Below are 26,025 nucleotides of genomic sequence, written 5' to 3' on the forward strand. Positions count from 1 at the left end.
GCTAGACTCTGTACAGCAGCAGGGCATGGCTCCCTTTGCCTGGGCCTAACAGGAAGTACCAGCCTACAGCTCTGAAATCCTGACTGAAGTGTCGACAATGGGTCAGAGTAACAATGTGCTTTGCCCATATCCAGCTATGAAAGTGGAGCTCTTATGGCAGATGCAGCAAGTGCTGACTCACCTTGATGAACCTGTTTTTGCACAGAACGAGCTTTGATGGAGGAATACGTTCGTCCAGCAGCCACATGAGGGTACTGGAGATGGAGCAGCCAGCTCATCTTCCCAGCTGGTATCAGCTCTGTCTGCTCAGAACGGTTTGGAGGGCAGTGTCATAACTACAACAGTGTCACAATTACAGCAAGTTGCTCTGCTTGTCAATTTTTGCCCCCAATTTAGTCAGTCAGAGTAAAGCAGCACTCACATACAGCAGCATTGAAGTTTGTCCCTCTCTTGCCACTGTCCTTTTTGATTTTGTATCCTCTCCTCCATTCTGGCATTCCTACTGTACCAGCCTCTAGGTCACAAGTCCACATGTGTTTATTTTATGCATATGCCCTGGGTAGGTGGAGCTTAATGGTACAGCACCCCTACCCTCTGTCCTTTCTGGCAGTGACAAACAAGCAGGCTGGACAGTGTGATTAAAATCACTGACAGTTAAGTTTACAAACAGGCAACAAGCGAGAGAATTGAACTTGAATACCGCAAAGCTGTTAACCCACAAGAAAACCTGACATCTCTAGCAGAAAGTCTGCACGTTCTCACGTATGCTGATAAGACTCCTTAGAAAGTCAGTCAAACAGAGGCCCTATATTGTCAACAGGTATTTTTTTCATGTATAAAGCAGATAAAACACAACACCTTCAACAGTGTATTTAACAAGCCAAGATGAAGCAAATGAGTAAATATCACTGTTAATGTTTATATATACTTTAATAGTTAGGAATTATGCAGTATTTTAACATTGAAAGGTAGGCAGAAATTGTGCAATCACTACTTGAAGTAGCTGCAAAATATTGGAGCAAAGTGTAAAATGTTTTGGGTGTCATGTTCTTGTTCTATGTCTACCCTATAATCTACCCTCAATGGCTGTGACTGACTGGTGCACAGTGCTTTTTTCTAGTTGACTGGTTGGATCACTGGTCCCACCCCAGAAGTCAAGTCAGCAGAGGTTTATGTGGAATCATCTTCAGATTACTGCATCTCTACTTCTCTTGTGGCTGACACCCATTCCCTTCAATCTTTCCCTTCCCTTTCTTGCTCTCTCATCTTTTCTTCTCTCATCTTCTTAATCCCCTTTTATTCCATCCCCCTTTTCCACTCTCTCTCTCTCTCTCTCCCTCTCTCTGTTTCCCTCCAATTTCTCTCTATCCCCACCCTCTCTCTTTTTGTGCTATGTATTGATTATTGTGTTGGGGGTTAAATTTGTGTTGGGGGCTAAATTTGTGCTGGGGTTTTTTGTAGTACTGGAGGTTATTATTGTCAAAGGAGTTATTGCTTTCCTTGACACTTGCAAAGACCAAAATGTGGGACTTTGAATGAGGTCGACTAGACATATAAATTTTATTAAATTAATACACGTGTAAAAACAATTAATATAGACACAGAGAAATGACATTCAGTAAATTATACAATTCATATTGAATAAAAATAATTACAATATTACAAGGATCAAACATAGATCTCTAAAAGGTAAGATGAATTCAATATAACATCATAATTTCTGTAAGCTCACAGTCTCTAAATGTGTCAAAAATAAGGTAGGACATCTGAGTTATTGTAGGCTCGATGCGTTTCATGGACCTCCGTCCATATATCAGGAGCTTGAATATAGGTTATGTATCTAAAAATAGGAATATGGGTTATAGTACAGTGTTATTTTAGAAATAATCAGGATCTAATTGGGAGTATGTGGAATAAACGCTGACTTAAGTAATGTCAATTATCCAAAAACGATCCAATACTGGAAAAGGAGAGCGGAGATGCTCTGAGCAAAGCCTGACACAGGGCTGATGCATGGACAGACGCTCTTGGCACCTCCTATCAGGACGATATGATATAATTTATATATGTATATATACTTTTAGATCCTTTTGGTCCCAGTGTGCCTCCAACATTATTCCCTGGAGTATTGTCCTTGAATTTTGATCTCCACTTCGAATGTGGTCCCTTCCTTTCCTTTGTCCCCTTTGTGCTGAGTGTGGGATTTGTTGTGGTATTTGTTAATGGCTGGCCCTGACAATTGGAGGACATTATTGCTGGGGATAATCAATGCTGGCCACGACACATATGCTTAGAGTTTTTGATGGCCCTGACACATCCTGGAAGTTATCATTGCTGACACTGACATGAAGAATAGGGCCTATTTTACTCCACTATTTATTTTACTGTACCTCCAGACCCTATTTTGTCTAAACTATAGCAAATAAAGAGGGAAAAGTTGCACACTAACAGCTATACACCATGAAATAATACCCACTTTATTGACTTTTTGGTCATACCCACTAGCACTCTTTTTTTTTCTTGTCGATTCCTTCAAGTCAAGCAGCAAGAGGTTCATGTAGCACATCACATTTTTCTTTTGAATCCCTTCAAGGTGTTACTCTTCCTTTTTTTAAAATGTTGGCATCTATATTATGTTGTTTTTATGCCCACTGACAACAATTATATAACTGTTTTTTGTACTTGCTGACCAGCCATGTAAGCGATACTGTTACAAATTGCTTACTATTGCCCCTTGTATGCTTTGTTGTGCTTAAAAGAGGCTACATTTGGTGTTCTTAATACACTGTAAATAGTTTCTAGATAACATTGGATCTTTAAATTTTTTTTATCTAAAAAATTCTCGTAATGTTTTGTCTGCTTTTATTATAACACAGGGTTGAGAGTAGGGGACTAAGCTCCCCCATTTCTACTCACAACACAAGCACAGCACCCCCAAAAATGGTATGGGTACCTACTCTTCACCCCACCTGTTTACAGTGGTTTCAGGCAACATATTTATGATCACTTTGATTTCTCTGTTTACAAATTTAGCACCTTATAAATAAATGTAAAATCATTGACAGTTTTTTTTTTTTTATTGAAACCAAAAGTCAAGTTAATAATAAGTCAGTTGTTTTCTTTCTGATTTTTATTAACGGGCCTCTATATCAAACTATTTAAAAATATCTCAGGTTCTCAGAGCAACTGTTTTAAAATATTGATTTGTCTTTGAATGGGTTTTGCTGTATATTTTCTTCTAACAAATACAAAAGCTTTGTCTAAATTGTATTTGCTCCAAAGCAAAGACATTTTAATGTCACTGTGCCCTTTTAGGATACCATGGTTATTTGTCTTCTCTTTTCTATTTCTTTCAAATAGTAGGAAAAGAGTATGGTAAAACTATTAATGGTATGTTTAAAGCAACTCTGTCACTTTCCAAAAAATGCGAAGCTAGGCTTCTGCCTAAGAAGACACTGGATTGTACTGCTCCAGAGGTCAATTAGCCTAAACCCTGGACCCATATTCTTATCTGTAAGAAGCACAACCTCCAGCAAAGTATTCAGCATTGGACACTTTCTGGAGTTTCAAATGAAAACCTCCCCTAAGTGGTGGATTAAATGGTTCCTCCCACTAGTATAGGGAACCAATAAACACACTGGAGGAATGCAGGCATTTGACACTTGCAAAAATACTTTTTTAGAGGCTGTACTGCTTGAGAAAATCTGAGTTTCCACCTGCCATTCCCTAAAGGAGTACAATTTTTTTCAGTGTCTTCTCTAACAGAAGCCAATGTTTGCATTTTGTTTTCTTTTAAAAGCAACAGAGTTGCTTTAAAGAAATCTATATTATGTTTTTTTTTATGTTATTGTTATGCATTTCTGTATGGCAGTTTGCACTGTGGTTAGACTTAAATCATTTAGTGGGAACTAAAGTTCTGCTTTGAAACATTTCAAGGATCTAAATTTCTTGAGCAATGAGTGCAAAGTCTTATTTGCTAGAAATGTTTACCCAATGTTCTTTGCATTATGCTGTGCAGTGCATAGCCTGGCTCAGCATGTCAAGAATAGAGGCAGGTGCCTGAGAAAATGCAACACATGTGCCCATGTGCCAAAAAGGAGCACCACAGGACATAAAAGAAGTGGAGACTGGAGATAGTGCCATTGAATGAAGCGGCGATTGGAGCCTGGAGCATACAATTCTCCATTACCTCCTCTGCATACTGCTAAAGATCCTTACATATTTATAGCAAACTTGTGCATGGAAACACAAATCTTGGATTTCATATTATTGCAATTACATTTCAATACACATTTTAGCTGGCCAACTCCATCAATGTGATCTCTTTTATTCCAGCTCTTACTTTAACGTGCAAAATGCCAAATACTTTCTCATAGCATACAATAATGAACATATAGTGCCAATATAGGCTAAACTGGCACAGTTAGTCCATTGAAAGGAGCTTGGAAATTATTACCCAGCAGGTGCTGGCGAGGGCCAGTATGGAGGGGGTTGGGGTATAGAGATACAAGAGCCAAAGGTAGGTAGCTGGGTGAAAGTTAGAAGGAGGAGTACAGGGAAGAGCCTTAGGAAGGCTCGTTCTGAGTTAGTACATCCCGACAAATATGCTAAGTTACATAATGTTTGAGATATCACCTCAGGGGTGACATTACTAGAACAGCCTCCCTCCCCTAGCTGGCAGGGAAATGACTGCTCTGGTAAGGATGGGGGCAAGGATACAGGCAAAGTAAGGCAGAAACTGGTGGTAGGGAACTCAGTCATTAGAAGGAAAGATAGGGCAATCTGTCACAAAAACCGTGATCGCCGAACAGTTAGTTGTTTACCGGGCACTCAGTTTTGACATATCATAGATCGGATGCACAGATTATTGGGTGGGTCTGAGGAGGACCCAGCTGTCATGGTACACATTGGTACCAATGGCAAACTTAGAGGAAGGTGGGGAATCCTAAAAAATTATTTCAGGGACCTAGGTCTTATATTGAAGAGAAGGACCTCCAAGGTGGTATTCTCAGAGATACTGTCTGTACCTCCAGCCACTCAAGAGAGGCAGCAAGAGTTTAGGGAACCTAACACGTGGCTGAGGAATTGGTGCAGGAAAGAGTGTTTTGGGTTCCTGGAGAACTGAGCTGACTTTTCAGTCAGTTACTAGCTCTATATCAGGGATGCGCTGCACCTAAATAGGAAGGATGCAGCTCTATTGGGAGAGAAGATGGCAAAAAAAAGTTAGAGGGTTTTTTTAAACTAGGTGATGGGGGAGGATCAGAAGAAGCTTATCCAGCTAGTGAACAAGGGGCAGAAAGTACTATGGTGGTCAATATAACTGGAATACATAAGTTCAACATTTGTAGGCTGATGCATACATACTGCAGCTTGGGAACGAATAGGGAAAAAATAGCATGTGGTCAAACAAAACTAAAAGGCATATTCACAGATACTAGAAGTTTGGTGAACAAAATGGAGGAACTGGAACTACTCATACATGAGTAGTATTTAGACTTTGTGGGAGTAACAGATACTTTGTTTGACAGCACATATGACTGGCTTGCAACTGCCCAGGGGTACTCCCTGTATTGAAGGGACAAGGTAGGTAGAAGAGGGGGAGGGGTGTACAAGTGTGTCAAAAGTGATTTGCTGGTGAACATGAGGGATGACGAGGCACTGAAAGGGGTAGAATCCTTGTGGCTGGAATGTCAAAAGAAAGAAGCAAAAGGCAAATTAATAGTGGGTGTATGCTACAGGCCCCCTACTCCAAAAGATGATGAGGAGACTGTTCTCCTTTCACAGTTCGAAATGGTGACAAGGCAGGGTAATGTAGTCATCATGGGAAACATTAGCGATCCAGATATTACCTAGAATAATGGAACTGCTCACTCCTCTAAGTCTAGACTCTTCTTTTTTTTTTTTTTTTATGGTTCAAACATTTTATTGGAGAACAAAGTAAACAGGTAACAACAATTGGTAAACAGAGTGACAAGATAGGTACAAGCCAGATGCGCTCACAAAATAATGCTTACAATAACCATGGGTCAAACTTAGAAGTAGGTAGATAAGAGGCAACCAGGGGGGCTGTGGCCAGGACTCTGCAACCCGGCGTAGCCAACCCATAGGCACCCCATAAAGGGAACACTCTGTGCCCAGGTGGGGAGGCGCGGCCAAGCAGCAGGCGAAGCAAGGGTGAACAAAGCCCAGTAGCTCGGTAGTACGTGAGAAGGGATAAACGTGTGCGATAATCCACATGGTGATGCAACTAGACGGGGGAAACAGAGGATACAATAAGTAAAACCAGGAAAAGCAGGCCAAACCAGGGAGCCTGCGGGGTGCACTCTGTAGTTCTTGACAGGCTCAAACAGGTGTGTTGTTGGTGCCAGAACAAATCACGTGGGAAGGCGGGGAAGGAAAAAAAGGGGAGGGGGAGAAGGGAGGTTCGCCGGGGGGGCAATGAACAGGGAGTAGTAGCCAGTAAGACTCAGGTTAATATCAGGGCAGTAGGAAGGGGGTTTCAAAATTGGATAGAAGAAAATTGTCAACCCAAGGTTGCCAAAGTCTACTGTACTTGTCTATTTTATCTATTAGAACCGCCTCAATTTTGGCGTGTATCATGGCTGTGGTGACCCGCTGCTTGACCTCAGGCAAGGAGAGGTGCGGGGACTTCCATGCTCTAAGTCTAGACTCTTCTTAAATATCTTGCAGGACAGTTAGTGGATACCCCAACTAGAAACAAGGCTCTGCTTGGCCTACTAATTACTAATAACCCAGAGCTGATAGCGGATGTGGAAGTAAGGGATAATTTAGGGAACAGCGATCACAGGACAATTGCGTTTACTGTAGGGCACAGCAAAAGCAGACAAGAGGGTGGGGCAAGTACATTAGATTTGAAGAGAGCCAACTCAACCAAGCTGTGCTCCATACTTCATGACACTAAATGCAAAGCTGGACACTAAATCCAAAAACATGGAAGAAAAGTGGGAGTGCTTTAGGAACATTTTAGGTAATGGCATTAGCCAGTGTATTCTAAAGGGCAACAATTATAAAAGAACTAAGGCTAAACCTGGGTTGCTAAATTCAAGTGTAAAAAGGCACATTAAAGAAAATAAATGTTCTTTAAAAAAAAATAAGGCCTGGGAGACACCATTAACATTCCAGCCCTACAAAGTTGCAATAAGAAATGTAGCAATCAGGACAGTGAAAATAGACCATGAAAAACACATAGCAGGGGAGAATAAAAAGAATTCCACATTTTTCTAAATATATTAATTGTAAAGAAGCTGAGTCAGAGCATATTGGCCCTTTAAAGAGTGATCAAGGGATGTTGGTTACAAGTGATATGGAGAAGGTAACTGTATTAAATACTTTCTTCTCCTCAGTTTTTACTATGGAAAAGGAGGGGCATGATAGACAAGATGATAAGGTTAGCAACACAGGGAGAAATGTGCCCTTGTGCTTAATAGAAGCCAGTGTTCTTAAAAGACTAGAAAAACGTAATATGAACAAATCACCATAACCTTGGCTTGCACCCAAGAGTCCTGAAATAACTTAGCTTTGTCATTTCCAGGCCATTATTTCTAATCTTTAAAGAAAGCATTTGGACTGGAATGGTACCAGCTGATTGGTGTAAAGCTAACATGGTACCAATATTCAAGAAAGGGTCGAGATATACAGTATACTTGGAAACTACAGGCCAGTCAACTTTACATCAATAGTTTGTAATCTTTTGCAGAGGATAATAAGGAACCATATCTAGGACTTTACAGATAAGAATAGTATCATTAGTAATACCCAGCATGGATTCATGACAAATCATTCTTGCCACACCAACCTATTAACTTTCTATGAAGACATGAGCTGTGTAATAGATATGGGAAATCCTGTGGATATAGTGTATCTAGAGTTCACTAAGCCATTTGACGTGGTATGCCATAAACGCTTAATCCACAAATTGAGGTCTGTGGCCATCAACAATAGTATATGTATGGTGGCGATAAATAATGTATTTTCTGAATGGTCTGCAGTTATAAGGGGGGTACCCCAGGGCTCTGACCTAGGACCAATTCTGTTTAACTTGTTTATAAATTATATAGAGGTTGGTATAGATAGTTTAGTCAAAGTGTTTGCTGATAAAAAAAAGTTAAGCAGGGTATTAATTTCATCACAGGATAAAGGAATTTTACAGAAAGATCACAATAAATTGGAGGAGTGGGCAAACACATGGCAAATGAGGTTCAATTGAGGGAAATGTAAAATAATTCACTTGGGGGTTAAAAATATGAATGCAAGTTACACTCTAAGGGGGAGAACCTCTGGGGGGGGAGGATGGAAAAAGATCGGGGGGTCCTAGTTGATGACAGACTCAGCAGTAGCATGCAATGCCAAGCTGCAGTAAGCAAGGCCAGCAGAATAGTACAATGCATTTTAAAAAGAGATAAAACTATAATTCTACCACTTTACAAAATTCTGGTTTGGCCACACCTTGATTATGCCGTCTAGTTCTGGTCACCAGCCCACAGGAAGGATGTACTAGAACTGAAAAGAGCACAGAGAAGGGCAACAAAGCTAATAAAAGGGCTGGAGGATCTCAGTTACAAGGAAAGACTACAAGCACTAAATGTATTCTCCCTGGAGAAGAGATGCTTAAGAGGGGATATGATAGAAATAAACAAATATCTTAATGGTGATTCCAGCATTGGGAGGAAACTTTTCAGTCCCAGGTCACTCATGAAGACTCTAGGCCACTCAATGTAGTTGGACAATAAAAGATTCAACCTTAAACAGCGTAAGGTTTTGTTTACTGTTAGAGCGGAAAGCGTGTGGAACTCCGTCCCACAAGCGGTAATTGCAGGGGGAAATGTAGGTCATTTAAAAAAATCCTTAGATGGACATCTTATTGAACACAGTATTCATGGATATGGGAAATGGTAGGGCCATAATACTTACACACACACCCACACAGGTTGAACTATATGGACCGATGTCTTTATGTAAGACCCAGAGCTATGGATTTTAGACCACGGCTGCGCTTGATAACACTGGCATAACCTACCTTCTGAAACTGTTCCAAGAAGCATAAAAACACAAATCTAACTTGCATCTGCTTATCTGTCTGCTTGTCCAATTAGGCACAGTCAAAACATTTGAGTACTGATGTGGGGAAATTTTTTTTTGGCACCCGAAATGTGTAACCTTTTTTTTTTTTTTTTGTAAATACCACTGGAGAATGGCACACCAGGAGGTAACTGTTCCAAAATGTGCATATTAGGTCAAATCTCCCCCAATTCAGTCCCATTTTAAGCCCAAAGTCCACTACCGCAATAGAACAGGAATACTACAATTAATTGCATGGTTTGTTTTGTTTACAAACATACTCTTTTTGTATCTTACAGTAATCCCAGTGATGGGATATGTAAACTAAAGCTTTTCCATTACTTAAGTAGATAAAAAAGCAAATACATTTCACAAACCTTATTCGAGGAAAATGACCTAGAGTAGCTGACTCTAACAGATATTATTCAGGCATTTGAATTTGATGAACACTGTGACCTAAAAATAAATGAAATTGTGAAAAGAAACAAGTTATTTTCAAGAACTCAGGAATCTGGGGAAAGTATAGATAGGTATGTCAGAACTGAAACTTCTCACATTAAAGATAGTGTGCAGAAGCAGAAATTCTCACTGAGAGTGTAAAATCTGAGTTTACAGAAATGCATTCAAATACACAAGACCTCACCGATAATAAAAAGCAATCTGTAGATGATAAAAAAGAGACCCCGCTAATGACATTGTCCAAATGACTTTAATTAAAAGGAAAAGACAAAGTTTTACAAGTTCAGTTCAATGAAAAATATTGTGGAAAAAGACTTAACAGACAAAGGGAAATTTCCAACATATGGTCAAACAGACAGGAACCAGGACAGGAGGAATTATTTTACAGCTCAGTGTGGACTGAAAGGCAAACAACGCACAGACAAGCAAACACAGTGACACAAGAAACAGACTCTTGCCGAGCAGAAGACATTATTACAGCCAGGAAAAAAATGTCAGTGAAGCAAAGTGATTAGCGATGCAACCTAGTATAATACAACCTTCTTGCTGGATGAGAGGTTCATAATCTATTATGCTGCTAATACAGGGCAAAGGGACAATGTCTGTTTAAATGGGACCTCTCTGACCCACTAATACTCACTTTGACAGCCGTCCCCTGCAGTTCCATCCTCCCAGGCAGCACAAATATCCACATATCTACTGCAGCTGTGAGCTTGTTTTACCTCTTCAAGCTCTGGATGTAAAAGACGCATCTGAAGAGCCGAATAGGTTAAAGGAAATATAAATTCCTGCAAAAATATAATATATTTAAGTTTAGGTGTCCTTTGATGTGGTGATCGCATTTTTTTTCTGTATATTTTCTGCAAGTGCAGAAAAATATATTTTGCTGCCATCATATCTAAGGATTTATAAAATGCAATAAGCTACCTTTTTGTTTTGGAATTTGTTGGTTTGCTTTGGATTTAAGTTTAAACCCTTTTGCTGCCACCAACAAGAAACTTACATTAGTGGCAGCATAAGGGAGCTATAGCAGCTGGGGGTGTGCTTACATTTGTTAAGCCGACTACCTACTTTCTTGTGGAAGTAGGTTTACATCCTCATGATAACTTCTACACCTCCCATAAGTTACCAACCCTCTGTGCAAACTCTTCGCCACGTATCCCAAGCTTCCCTGCACAGATAAATAGCAGACGGTGATGGTGAGAGTGGATGGAGATCCGTGAATATCTATAAAAGAATGCAGAGCAACAAGGTTTGCGTCACTTTGGGTTTCAGAGCTGTCATTCCCCAGCTGCTGTGGACAGTGGAGGAAATAATACCCTTCTACATCAGGGATCCTCAAACTACGGCCCTCCAGATTTTGCAGAACTACACATCCCATGAGGCATTGAAAACTCTGACATTCACAGACATGACTAGGCAACTGGAGGGCCATAGTTTGAAGACTCCTGTCCTACATGATAGCAATAAAGTTAAGTAAACTAACATTTAAAAAAAATAAAAGTTACATACTATAAATAAAAAAAGCAAAAAACTAAAAATGTAAAGCCACTCCCATGTTCATACAATTACAATTGTAAATGTATGTGTTTTGTAAAAAAAAAAGTAAATGTATGTGTTTAGTGTGGCTACATAGGAAAATGACAATTGTGCTACACATTTACATATTGCTGTTCACACCGACTTGGGCAATAATTTTAAGGCCATTCTTGATGGTTAATGCTAAATTAATGACCTATAAAGATTTTTTTTTTATATAAATCTTTTTATTAGGTTTAAAGCATAGAAAAACAGAAGTAGTATGTAACAATACATTGAAGCAAACAATGTTTCATGACCAGGTAATTCCGCCGCAAGCGGGATAATAAATGACAATATAACATTTGTGGTGGATACAGCAGTTATCTTTAAGAAACAATATGTAGGCATAGCAGTGCAAGAGAACAAATATATTGGAGCAGAAGAACAGTTGGGTTATAACTTTCAGATCCACGAGAATAATCAACTAACGAGATTCTTTGTATTGCAGCAACTGTTAAGTTGGATGTAACGCATATGTTTGACCACTGGAGGGAGCTGGTACTGATAGCCATTAAGCTATGACTTCTTGTACTTCATTGAGGCAGTCGCATTGCCCCGTGCCTGGGCACCCAACAAGGGATCTACAGATGTGCCCCAGCGTGGGGCATAGGAAGTTAAATCTATTAATGTGGAAGTAACATGTTAGGCATAGGGAGAGTGAGCACTCATTGCTCAAGCCATAGAGTCCAAGGCTGCTATAGTTCGTTTGCACGAATTTCGGATTGGTTTTTCAAAGATAGGGTACTTTCATATGTGAAATGCGTGTTGGTCAGATCGATAACTCCCTGTATGGATGGAGGGGTCACCTGTTTCCATGTCCTTGTTATATTGAGTCTGGCAGCTAAGAGGATATGTGTCATTGTATGTCTTATGTGTTTAGGAAATTTTCCTATCCCCAGGGATAGAAGAGCCAGTCCAGGGTCTGGTTCGATATGTGAGTGGGAGACTCTAGACAGGAGTTTAAAAGTTGACTTCCAGTAATTACGTAGAACTTGGCATTGCCAAAAGATATGGAAGAAATCTCCTTTATGACCGCAGAGTCTCCAACACGTGCCATCATTGTGTATGTCAAACTTGTGTACTCTATCAGGTGTAAGATACCATCTTAAAGAGAGTTTAAATGAGAGTTCCCAAAGATTGGAGCAGCTAGTAGAAAAATATATGGAGTTATACGCTTGGGTCCATTGCCTATCTGTATAATGGGTTTCTAAGTCCTTTTCCCATTGGTGGTGGGGAGAGTATTTGGTGAAGATTATTTTCTGTTGAAGGAGATTATAGAAGATGGTTATTTCCTTTTGTTGGAGGGTAGGAAATTATGTTATATATGTCCAGGCCGGTGTGTTAGTGGCCATAGAGGGAGGGAAGCCAAAAAATGATGTACTCGCATGTAGGTGAAGTAGGCGTTGTTGGGAAGATTATATTTAGTTTGCAATATATGGAATGAAATGAGTTTAGAGTTGTGAAACAGGGTATTGATATCTGTGATGCCCATTCTGTGCCAGTCCATGAAGTAAGAGTGATCTATGAGTGTGTGCAGGGCTGTTATTGGGATTTTGAGTTCTGTCCGGTCAGGAAAGGTTGGGCTTTGCACAGACAATGCTTTCCAGGTCTTAGCCGTAGCAACCATAGTAGGGGGAAAATGGGTGGGAATCTTAGCTCCCAAAGTGGTAGCCATTAACCAGGCCGACAAGTCGCGCCTGTTACAGTATGTAGATTCTATGACGCTCCAGAGTGTGGATGGGGCAGGTTTACACTCTCAGTGAGAACTGAGGCCAGATAGTAGTCATATATGTCCACATATCCAGCTCCTCCTACTTTGCGATGTTTGATCAATTTAATGTGTGCACATCTAGATTTCTTGCCCTGCCATATAAATGCAGATAGCATAGATTGTACTGATCTAAAGAATTGTTTGGGATGGGAATTGGCAACGTTCTGAACAGGTATAGCAGTTGCGGAAGATACATCATTTTGAATGCTGCCAATCTCCCTAGCCATGAAAACTCAGAGGACGCCAGTTGTTTAAGGTTGGTCTGCAGTTTGGTGTTTGCTGGTACATAGTTGCATTTAAATAATGTTTTTGGTGACGCGGTCAGTTGGATGCCCAAATATGATAAACTGTGATCCGCCCATGTGTAGGGGAATTGGTGCTGTAAGAGATTGCTGGTAGTGGCATTTACACCAGTGTTGAGAATATGTGATTTAGTCTTGTTGACTTTATACAAAGAAACATCACCAAACCATTTTAGCGTCCTCTGAATTTCCCTGTAGGGAATTTGTTGGATCAGTAATAATGAGAATTATGTCATCCGCAAAGAGACTGATCTTATGTTGTTGTTCTGCTATGTGGATACCAGAAATCATGGGATTAGAACGAATGTGTTCGGCAAGAGGTTCCATAACCATATTATAAATTATGGGTGATAGGGGGCACCCTTGCCTCGTTCCGTTTGTTATATTGAATGTTGATGAGATTGCTTCCGTGGTACGGACTTTTGCAGATGGGTCTGAATATAGCGCCATAATAGCTTTATAGAGAAAGCCCTGGAGCCCAAATTTGTGGAGGACTGATGATAAAAATCCCCAGTGTACCCTATCGAACGCCTTCTCTGCATCCAAAGAAAGGAGCAGAGAAGGCGTTCCGGTCGAACCCACATAGTGTATGGCGTCAATAACACGTCTGGTAGTGTCTAATGCCTGGCAGCCTTTCGTAAAACCTGATTGGTCCTTATGGATAATTGTTGGGAGGACATCCAATAGTCTAGCAGCTATTAATTTGGCATATAGTCTCACATCCATATTTAAAAGTGAGATTGGCCTGAAGTTTTGGGGTTGATTTGGTTCCTTCCCCGGTTTCGGTAATGTCACAATCATTGCACTTAACATTTCCTTTTGAAAAGAAGAGGAGGTGGCAGCGGAGTTAAAGACCTTACTTAGTAGAGGTAATAGGGATTGGGAGAATTTTTTATAATATTTGGCCGTGAAGCCATCTGGACCTGGTGATTTCAGATTAGGGAGAGTGGAAATGGCTCTAGCTATTTCTTGAATGGTAAAGGGTTGGTTAAGGACCTCCAATCTTTGGGGAGGTATAGAAGGTAGTTTGATGTGCTCTAAAAAATGTTTGAATTTTGGTGGGTGAGGGTAGGTGAGTCACTGGGTCATCTTTAATGTTGTAGAGAGTTTTGTAATAGGAGCTAAATGCACAGCTATAGGATTGGGTTTAAGAAGCTTTTCTTTTGATTTGGGGTGGAAGATATATGGGATCCTAGCTTTAAGTCTTTGGCCTTTGATGCGTAGGGCCATGGCTTTATTGGCTTTATTGTTAGTGGAGTAGGTGATTGCTTTCCATCTTTTGTAACTATCTCTATATCTCTCCAGCAAAATAGCTCTGAGTTTCTGTCTCAATGCGAAAATTTGCGTGTGTAGAGTTTGGGAGGGGTTTTGTTTATTTTGAGAGTCAATGGTGGAAATTTGTTTAGTAATATCATCTATCTGCTGCGTCCTTCTCCTCTTTTCTCTAGCGCCCAATTGTATAAACACACCTCGTAAAACAGCTTTATGAGCATTCCACATGACCACTGGGTCAGAATCAGGTTGTAGGTTAAAGGATAAGTAATCATCCAGATGTTTTTGGGCCTCATCCGCATATGCCGGGTTGGATATGAGATGATTGTGTAGGCGCCATACAAATACGGAGCGGGAGGGTGGACCTGAAGCTACAGTAATGCTAATTGGGGAATGATCCGACCAAGTGGCCGCGTGGAATTCTGTTGTCACAATGCATTCCAGGAGCCGTCTGTCAGATATGCATAGGTCTATACGTGAGTAGGCGCCGTGACGCGGGGAGAGGAAGGTGAAGTCCACAAGTCAAACAATTCATTAGCCCATAGGTACTTTGAAAGGGAGGCTTCCTGGCATTTGGGGATGGCAGAAGAGTCCATGTCACTGTCCGGAACTAGATTAAAATCTCCACATATTAAAAGATTACCAAACTGAAGGCTTTTCACCTTGCGCACGACTGCTCGGATAAACGCCATTTGGCGTTGGTTGGGTGCATATAGATTCACAATAGTATATTGCTTATTATCAATGGAGCACTTTAGGATAATGCTTTTGGGGTCAAGAATGTCCTCATGTATTTGGAAGATTAGTGTGTTTTTGATAGCTATGAGAACTCTCATTTCTTCTCCCCCGATGCTTGGTAGATAAAGGGAAATTGCTTATGGCTGCACCATGGGGGGTGAGCTTTGGGCGAAGTGGGTTTCCTGAACATATAAAATGTCTCCTTGGAAGGAGGTGGCAGTAGTCCATAAAGAAGCTCGTTTGGCTGGGTGGTTTAGTCCTCTTGCATTCAGGGAGATGATTTTAATGGACATGGTGGTGTTTGAAGTGGTGAAGTAATAGAAAAGTACTTACAAACTTCCCGAATTCCGGATAGAATGCTCCTCAGTATAATAGAGTGGAAGCGATCTTAGACAAAGGTGATGCAGCTTCAGTGATGGTTGATCTCCAGTGGTCAGCAGGATTTCGCAGTGCACAGGCTCGTGTGTGTGTGTGTGTTGCTCCTCAGAGGAGATGAAAAGAGAGAAAGTAAAAAGCAAAAAATAACAAGAAAAATATACTGATAAGACAAACAAAAGTGCGCAATCAGTGAATTAAACTGTTCACAATGACACCAACCGGTTTAAAACAATCAGCAAGGTGATTCCTGTTTATAGGCTTGCTGATAAGAGAGTGGGGACAGTCCACTGTAAGTAGACAGAGAGGATTATCTGAGCTCTAAGCAAAAGGTAGTAGTAGTCCGGCCGGACCTCTGTAAGCTCTACATGGGAAGTAAACACAGGTCATGGGTGAAATTTTGGCCTCATGGTCCCATGTTGTTGTCTTGGACAAGGAGAGGGAGATTTCCGCAGTGGATCTTGAAACCCTCTAGGGGGGTCAGGTATAATACCCCACGAATGGAGCAGTTTCATGCCACCCACAATGGTTGAGATCGTGTGAGGAATCCTATTGTGCGTGACCAGCAGGGTTGCGGGATGACGCCATTTATAAATTATTTTATGGTTGGACAGAGCCTTGGTTAAGGATTTCAATCGCCTTCTCTGTTGTAATGTGTGTTGGGAAAGGTCAGCAAACAGTTGGATATCCGCATATGGAGCAGGCAGGGTACTCAGGTGTCTGTACACTTGAAGAATTTTTTCTTTGGCAGTGTAGAAATGTATGCGGAGCAGCACATCCCTAGGAATGGATTCCTCAAGATGTTGTGGCTTAGGAAGCCTGTGGATCTTATCAATGGTAAGCTCAATAGGGGATAGTTCTGGTACCAGCGATGAGAACATAGTGGATGCATATTGTTGAAATTCAGAAGGTTAAATGGATTCTGGAACGCCCCTCATTTTAATGTTATTGCGGCGAGAGTGATCTTCTAGATCTACCAGCTTATTTTTGATCCAGGTTGAATCCTCTTTTTGTTCAGTGCAAGCATCAACTAGGTCATTCACTGTATCAGTGCATTCCTCCATTTTATGTTCCATATAAGACATTCTAGTCCCCATTTGTTTCATGTCATAAGAGAATTGTTGTATGATAGAAGAGAAGTTTGCCATCAGGGAGGATTGTAAGGAGATAAGCATATCCTTCAAAGTGGTGTCAAGCACAGGCTGACCCGTGGTAGGAAAAGCTGAGATAGATGATTGCAGGGATGTCATAGAGTGCATAGAGTATAAAGGATTACTCACAGTGGTCTCGGCCTGCTCCAGTGTATCCATCCGCATCCTCGTTTTTGCTGGGCTGCTGGATACCAGTGTTGATGGGGCAGAGGGAGGAAGGTAGTAATCCCTCCTCTATTTCTCTATGATCCGCGTCTGGTAAGTCTGTGTAGGCCGCGATGTCGCCTGTGTAGGCCCTCCTACCTGTGAGGCCGGCCTGGTGAAGAAGGCCGTGAGCTTTGTAGGGCCTCGCTCCTCTTTCCTCTTGCGGGATGACATCTTCCTGTGATCTGGGAGGCAGATGGGGATGAACGGTGGTGTCGCCGAGGCGGATGCTTACCCGATGCTGTGTAATCTTCCAGCCGGCTACTGAGAGCTCTCGGCTCAGGCTGCGATTCAGCTCGTGCGCAAGCCACGCCCCCCACCTATAAAGATTTTTAAAGCCTCGCCTATGGAATATTGGGGTACCAAAGTTTCTTGCTTTTTTATGTGCACATACAGCTTTAAGGCTTTACATTTTGCTATCTATTCACTTGACACAACCTCATATTTTATTTGTTACCTAAAAATGCTCAAAACAACAAACTTCACTGTTGCATTCATCAAATATATGTGCTTCCATTTGCATTGACGATTGACTATAAAACGTATTATCCGTGAAGTGGTAAAAATAAAACGTATTATCCGTAAAGTGGCAAAAATAATACATATTACATAAACATGTCCATCACATAGGTTCCTTTAAATGTGCCTTCTCTAAAGTGGTGAAAAATTCATCTTCTCGAACCCTTCACATGTATCAACAGCACAAGTTAAGTCCCACCACCATTCATTGTGTGCTCTCACCTGAAATTAGTTTAAGCAATAGGTCAAATGCACCGTCCCACTTTAGGGGTTTATTCACAGGTTTTCACCACTCTCTCCTACCTAGGGATCTCTCTACTGGCTCCTGGGTGAATCACCACCAATATGCAGCCTACAATTGCATCTCCACTCAAAACAGAAGGAATAGCATAGTGTTTTACCATTATAACACAAAATTCCTTTATTAAAAAGCTTAAAATATGTACACTCACAAGATAGGTGCACTCAGACAGCAGTGCACCACTTTAAATGCTTGCCACAATATCTGGGTACAATGTCATCTTAAGGCTAAACCTCAGCACCACCTATTTTCAGCTATCCAGCGGCACTTCTGAGTGATGACGACATAGGCCCTGCCCTGACGTGTTTCCTCATGCCTTTATGACTCTATAGCAAAGGGGAATTTTCAGCATTCACACATTCAAATTGCAGAGATTATAGTCTGAGATTATTTCATTTTGCTCCTCTCAGAAAGAACAAACTTATATGCAGTTTTGATTTTATAAATGCATCGCTTGTGTATAGCCTACTATTTTTGTGTTGGGGAAGTTAAAGACCTTATAAGGTTGTTTGTTTGTTTTTTTCTTTTGTTTTGTTTTTTTTTTTTCTTTTGCTGTTTGTATCCTGTTAGGCAGATTTTCTTTACTTCATGCCTTGGAAATGAATGAGGCGAGTGAGCAAGCAAATTTCCCCAAAGTGAGCAGATTTCTTATCTTGAACTTTTGTCTTTAGAGCATGTGTCCCCATGCTCTAGATTTCCCTGCACCTCTTGCTCTTATGACAACTCTAAATTAGTTTTCATAAGGCAGGGGTGTCCAACCTATGGCCCTCCAGCTGTTCAGTAACTACAATTCCCATGAGGCATTGTAAATCTCTGACATCCACAAACATAACTAGGCATCATGGGAATGGTAGTTCCTGAACAGCTGGAGGACCATAGTTTGTAAATAGCTTTTATAAGGGAAGTTAAAGCATTTAGTCTTTTTCAGTTTTATACTACAGTTATTGGTTAGAGGAAGATGGGGAGGGAACTGAGGTGGTTAACCCAAAGATGACCTTTAGCCCCCATTAACACGTGAGCATTTTTTCTGCTTCCTTATTTTTCCCTATACCTGACTATGCAGAATCAAATCCAATTTCTAATTGTTCATGTTCACACTTAAACATTCAGTTGCCCTATGCTCGAAAAAAGTACATTATTTTAGAGAAATGTGCTTTTTTCTAGCATAGGCAGGCATTTTCGGCTCCAAAGACCTCAATGGGAATCCCTGTAAATACTTTTTTGTGCTTTTTTTGTGCATATATTATGACTGAAATATTCCTCACCTCCTATAGAACTGCTCCCCTTCCTTTGCCCAGACCAGGAAACAATCACCTGAAGCTTGATACACATGCAAAAAAGGCCCGGAAAAGACCTGTAAAATTCCTGAAAAATACACTTCAATATCACGAGGAATATAATTTGCCTATGTTCTGCTCAGGTGTGAATGCAGGCTTAAATTGCTGTTATGCACCACTTCCATACCGTGCCACTGGTAATTAATAAAAGATAAGTATTTTAGCTTCTAAAATAATATATGTATATTTAAAGTGTATAAGGATCCAGTGCAGGTTCTACATCCCTTACTCATTTGTAATATATTAGTACAGTTTGGCTCTGATGAACATGTAAAATGTGTTTCTCTCTTTCATTTTGTTTTAATGTTCATTTATTTTTCATGAAGCACTACTGAACACATGCCATTGAACTGTCCTCATATTAAACTGAACAGAGCAAAATGTATATAAATATTCATTGAATTTTTACAATAACATTACCATTTTGTTTTCTGCTTGACTGTGTTTCAGTCTCCTCTCTAAAGCAGACCGAATAACTTTTAGAACAATATCTCTTGTATTATTCCCCTTGATCGGAAAATAGTGAAATCACATTACCAGAATAGGAAAAGGTATTCCTTCAATAGTTAATGCATTTGATTATGGGTTATTGACAGAATAAGAGGTCATAATGTTGATACTGATTAAATAAATAAAATAATTACATTATGAAAGCTCACATAAATGAGAATCATTATGATTAAGAAAATACAATAATGCATACTTTCTGAATCATTCTTCTTTTAGTGCTATAAAAAATACCAATTGGAAATTCATACAAATGTAATGTGAATATTTCCAAGGTAAACCATTTCAGTCATATTGGTTTATAGGAGGGAAACCTGTTCATTTTGTACTATAAAAGTTGTTTATCACAGTTGATAAAGCAATATATAAGTGTGTAAGGGACCCTTAGAAGGTTACACACACAGTTATTCCAAAAAAATAATACGTTATTCAAAGAGAATAATAATGTCTAACCCGTAACAAGTTAAGTATTTCATAGACAATAGAAAGCTGATAAAAGATATTGTCTGATAAGGATCTTATGTTCTAGTACATTATCATCATATGTTTTCAGACAGTATGCAATAGTTGCGCATGAGGCAGCACTAACAGAAGATAATTGGATAGCCACCTTAAAAACAATAAGTTTCAGAAAATGAAAATGTACTTTATAGGCTGTACAATTGTGAGCTAATCATGACATTTGATGTTCCTGAAGGCTTTCAATTTCATTACATTGTACAGGTAATGCAATAAAACTGCAGACTTCTGGACCTTTTCAACAATATAAAAGTAAATCTGAGGTGATTAAATTATGTTTAGAATAGCAAAAATTATTGCACACAAAATTTTATAGCTGAGAGCTGTCTCCCAGGCTTAAATTTTTTTTAAATTGATGTACTCTATGTTAACTTAAGAAAGTTTTCAAAGACAAAATAAAAAGGATTTACTCTGTTCTTTATACCAATCAGTGCAATGTGAAACACCACGTACATGGGGGGTAATGGGACTCTCTCCTCTTCATTTCACAATGCAGCACTGGGTGCAGTTGTGACCAGTTGCTGGTATGTTGTTACATATAGGTGGGAAGAAGCAAATATAATGGAGGTATAAGTGTTTGGTTTAGTGGAAAATAAAGCGTTTGGATTAGACATTCTGGCCCCATGTGCATTTTTTTTTTTTTTTGCCAGCCTTAAGAACTACTACTCAATCTGGTCAATTCAATTACTGTTAATCTTCCTCTTATAATAGATTATTCACACAAAAATTTAATCAGTGACGTGTCGATGAATCAAATAAACATCGCCAATAAAGGTACAAAAAGGTGAACAAGTGTAATAAAAGTCCCATACAGCAAGAAAATGCCAAAAAATAAAAAAATAAGTCGACAACAGAAGTGATGGTATGATGATGGGAGTGATATTCTGATGCTATCACCAATTGGAGTAAATTGAATATGCTCTTACCAAAATGGGTGGACCTAAAATGCCCTATAGCATACAGTATAGGTCAAAACAGTATAAATTATACAATTCACATGAATGGAATGTAGAGCCCAAAACGAAAGGCGTTGATCCTCATGCAGAGCAGCTCAGGGAAGCTGCTGTATCTCCATCAGATCTGACACACAGATTTTAGTCCCTCCCGAGTGATGTCAGTTTCCTCTTCACCCTGGAGATGTTTGGGCTACACCCACTTGACCTGTTTGCTATATGTCTATGCGATTTGGTAAGCGCATATTGTACTTCCATTTTGAGTGACAGATCTACAACATACTGAGATCATTCATTTTGGGCTCTAAATTCCATTCATGTGGATTGTATAATTTATACTGTTTTGACCTATATGCTATAGGGCATTTTAGATCCACACATTTTGGTAAGAGCATATTTAATTTACTCCAATTGGTGATAGCATCAGAATATCACTCCCATTATCATACCATCACTTCTGTTGTCGACTTATTTTTTTTTTTTTTTTTTTTTTTAGCATTTACTTGCTGTATGGGACTTTTATTACACTTGTTCACCTTTTTGTACCTTTATTGGCGATGTTTATTTGATTCATCGACACGTCACTGATTAAATTTTTGTATGAAATTGTTGTATGGACTTTTGTAATATTTATTCCATATACAAAATGTGAATTTTCTCACTTCACTATTCACTTTTAGCGCTGCACCCCCCCCCCCCTTTTTTCTTTTTTCATTACAACCTTTTGTCAGTTGTTTGTGCTAGCAGCTTATTCTTAGTACGGTACTTATATATATTTTCCTTAATAGATTGGGTTATTCACACGTGGCCCTGGGGGGGGGGGGGGCACTTTTGCTGTGATTACTCACCGCAGGAACCGATCTGCGAGTGCCGGGCAATGGATGTCTGCCAGCACCCACTGATCATTGGGTAGAGACACAGAATGGAGCTCTGCCTATGTAAACAAGGCAGAGCTCTGTCCTGACAGGGGGAAGTGATAGATTTTGTGTCCCTGAAAAGCAGGGAATAAACTCCATCATGTCCCTTAGTAAAAGCAGCACACAGGCACACCGTTAACTCTTTGATCGCCCTAGATGTTTAACGACTTCCCAGCTAGTGTCATTAGTACAGTGACAGTGCATGTTTTTGGCACTGCATTAGTGTCACTGGTTCCCACAAAGTGTCAAAAATGTCAGTTAGTGTCTGATTTCCACCACAATATCGCAGTCCCACTGTATGTCAATGATCACTGCCATTACTAGTAAAAAAAATAAATAAATAAAATATCCAGCATATATACCTTAGTTTTTAGACATTATAACTTTTGCACAAACCAATCAATATAGGCTTATTGGGCTTTATCTTACCAAGATAGATGTAGCAGAATACACACTGGTGCAAATTTATGAAGAAATTCGATTTTTGTAAATTTTTTTATTGGATATGTTTTATAGCTGAAAATTAAAAATATTGTATTTTTTTTTGTTTTTTTCCGAAATTTTTGGTCTTTTTTTGTTATTAGCACAAAAAAATAAAAAACACAGTGGTGATCATACATCACAGAATGCATTAGGATAAAAAAACCTTCTGCCTTTACAACCACTTTAAGCCAGACTGTGAAGTTGCCCACCTATATGATATACAGAAGCAAAAGTGACATTTAGAAAGAAAAATGCTTTTTGTAAACAAAGCGGTCATGGATTCTCTTCCTACATATCAGACCCTTATCCTAGAAGGTCTGGTATAGATTATAATGTAGATCCATGTCAATTATGATGAACTATCCCTGCCAAGAAAAAAAAAACTCTGGTATGTCCACTCCCAATGCCATAAATTACAGTTGCCAAACCCTTGGTAGATTATCCCAGGCTATGTCACTTACCAAATGTGGACATGTTTGTTTAATGATGTCACTCCTAGTACCCTGCCTCTTTGTTTACATTCGGATAAGGTGCAGACAAGTGATGTCAGGTGTGGATATGGCAGTCTGACTTTTTGTGTGTTAAGTGTCATTCATCAAGTATGGTGTAAATCTAAATTTCCACTGAGTGACATTAATAACGATTAATTTACATTGTTGCACATGTTTTTTTTTTTTTTTTTTAAACACTGGAATTTGTGTTAATGTGTGATCTGTAACCTGGGTTACTATGTACCCCTATTGATTCATGTGGGGGGGGGGGGCGGTTTATAGGGGATTTTGGTCCTGATAAGGTATATGGACTCCACAAAACACTCATACCTAGGAAAGTGGCGTATGGTTGTGACCTCTAAATGAACATGTCATCAATAAATTGGCTGTAATAGTGTAACCTCTTGTTCAATGATGATTATTAAATTGTAAGTTGATTTTATGATTCAGGTGCTTTGCAACTCTTGGTTTTGAAACAGAGCTAATCATAAAATGACATTTTTTGTCGAAAAAGATGGCTCTCTTTAGTAGTCTTTATAAAGTATAAGTGTGTTGCATGTGCTGAATATAAACTCCCATTAACATTCATTGGGACTTTTGGAACAACAACTTACAGCCATATTTTGTCCAGAATAGCTCGTAATTTTGAAATGATGTGATCATTGGCTAACAGGCTGCTAAAACCATCCATTCATTTTGTGTAATGTGATCTATCACTATGCTACTGCCATTCGCTGGCTGCTGCTGCTGCTTTGTTTATAGATCAGGTGATGAGACCAGCTGTTACATTGCCATTCCCATTGCTGATTTAGATTCACTCTGCAGGAGATCAGTAAACATAAGAGTAATGTGAACAAGTCCTTAGGGCCCATATAGTACAAAATAAAATGTTTCTGAAAAGCCAAGCAACCTTCCCTCCGAACATCTAATATTTATCAACTCAGGCCTCCTTGCCCTGTGCTTCTGTCTCTGAATACAGGGGAGCATATACCCACCATGTGCACGAGGGGCCAGTCACTACTGGCTGACATCACTGCTGCCTCTAAACTCTGACACTGGGTATTTCAGTAGTGACCACAATGAAAGAAGAATTCATGGGGGAAACAAAATAAATAGCACTGCAATTCACCACACTGCAGATTGTAAATTACCATAATGCATAGGTATAAAGCTAGCCTCAAAGTTTTTCACTTAAAGTGTATTAAAAGAAAAACATTTTTTTGGACAGAGAGGAGAAGGGTTAGACCTTCATCAGGTTTGTATTGCTGTTTGTGTCTCTACTTATCTAATTGTCCTGTTTTAGAAAGTGAGGAGAAATCTAAATCTTTAGAGTTGAATTGAGACTGAAAGGTGAGGAGAAATTTTCCATTGGGAACCTTTGTTCAGGTGAGAACTGTCAAGATGGTAATTCCCCTCACTTTGGGGAGATCTGCCCTCATTCATTGCTGGCTGTGTTTCCAGGAATGAAAGTGATAGGTCTTGTTCACACAGTTGTACTTAAGTGTACACCAATGTGAGGACTGTGTTTTGCCTGCATAGGATGCACAGGTTATCTGTGCATTCACGTACAGACAGTCCTAATGTGTGCCAATTGGGATGCAGTGTCTGCATAGACATAGCTGCTGCTCCAATGCAACATCCATGTGGGTGTGGGTGTGGGTGCATGTCCCGAACTATTAGGAGGAGTAGCTTTGTTTGTCCTCCATTGCATCTCAATTGACATGAATGGGAGTGGGTGTTCTGTGCAACCTGTCACAAGTATACGCTTAAGTATGCCCATGTAAACAAGGCCATAAGCTGGCCATACAATAAAAACATTTTGGCCAACATGTTCTATTTTATCCACTTGCCGACCTGCCGCCGTTCTTATACAACAGGAGGTCGGCTCTGTCCTGCAAAACGACGTACCTGTCGTTGTATTGTTTTCAGAATTGTCACTCTTTTTTTGTTTATAGCGCAAAAAATAAAAATTGCAGAGGTGATCAAATACCAGCAAAAGAAATCTATATTTGTGGGAAAAAAAGGACATCAATTTTATTTGGGTACAGCGTCGCACGACTGCGCAGTTTTCAGGTAAAGTAACTCAGTGCCGTATCCCAAAAAATGGCCTGGTCATTAAGGGGGTGAAACCTTCCCGTCTAGAAGTAGTTAGGAATGTTTGTTCAATTTTCGAATGGTTAGTGGGGTCAAATTGACATTTGTTTGACTGCAGTGATGGGAAAATTCAAAGGAGCAGGAAAGAACATTTTTCTTGGAACTAGTTTTTAAAAGTAAATGTCGTTTGTTCAGGAAATTTTATTACCTGCTAAACTGAATGCTAAAAACTAATTTTTTTTAAGTATTTTCGAATGACATTTATCATGTAATTGAATGTTTTGATGAGAATGTTTGTACAAATGATCATACGAACATTCATTTGAAAATCTTCTAGTATATAACAAACGCCTTAATAAAGTTCCCCAGCTGCAACCAAGACTATCCAAGACTAAATTTAGCTTGGATAGTCTTGGAATTTAGCTATACATTCCTGCTTATTTCCAGTTTTGCTTTCTTCCGATTTTCACCTTTTCAATAAATCTTAGATTTGTTTAAATTTCAAAAGTTATTTCATTTCTGTGTGCACAAAAAAACATTTTTATATATTTTTGCATTGAAAACATAGTTTTGATAAACAGTTACACAACTATCTTAAGACTTAAACAATAACCAACTTTTAATTCTTAAGGTTCTGTGCTTTCAGAAAATATTACAATGAATACAACAGTAAAAAAAAAAAAAAGGGGGAAAAATAGCAAAAATGGTTTGCTAACCTGAGGTTAGAAATGCATGGCTTGTTCTTGCAGTGAAATAAGCAGGGTTTAAAGCTCAATGTTGTAAAGTCCAAAGGACTGTCTGCCACATTCCTTAAGATATCAAATCAATGTATTTTATTCAAATGTGATAGAAAAAAAAAGTGATAGCCATCACAATATAAATTTAAGAACAATGAGAGAATCACCATACAGTATTGTACACTGGTACCATTGGCTCACTCTGGGAACCCCGGGTGGGTCTCAAAGTGTAGATG

Source organism: Pelophylax lessonae, assembly GCF_965119305.1.
Source record: "Pelophylax lessonae genome assembly, chromosome: 2".
In the NCBI taxonomy this organism is placed as follows: domain Eukaryota; kingdom Metazoa; phylum Chordata; class Amphibia; order Anura; family Ranidae; genus Pelophylax; species Pelophylax lessonae.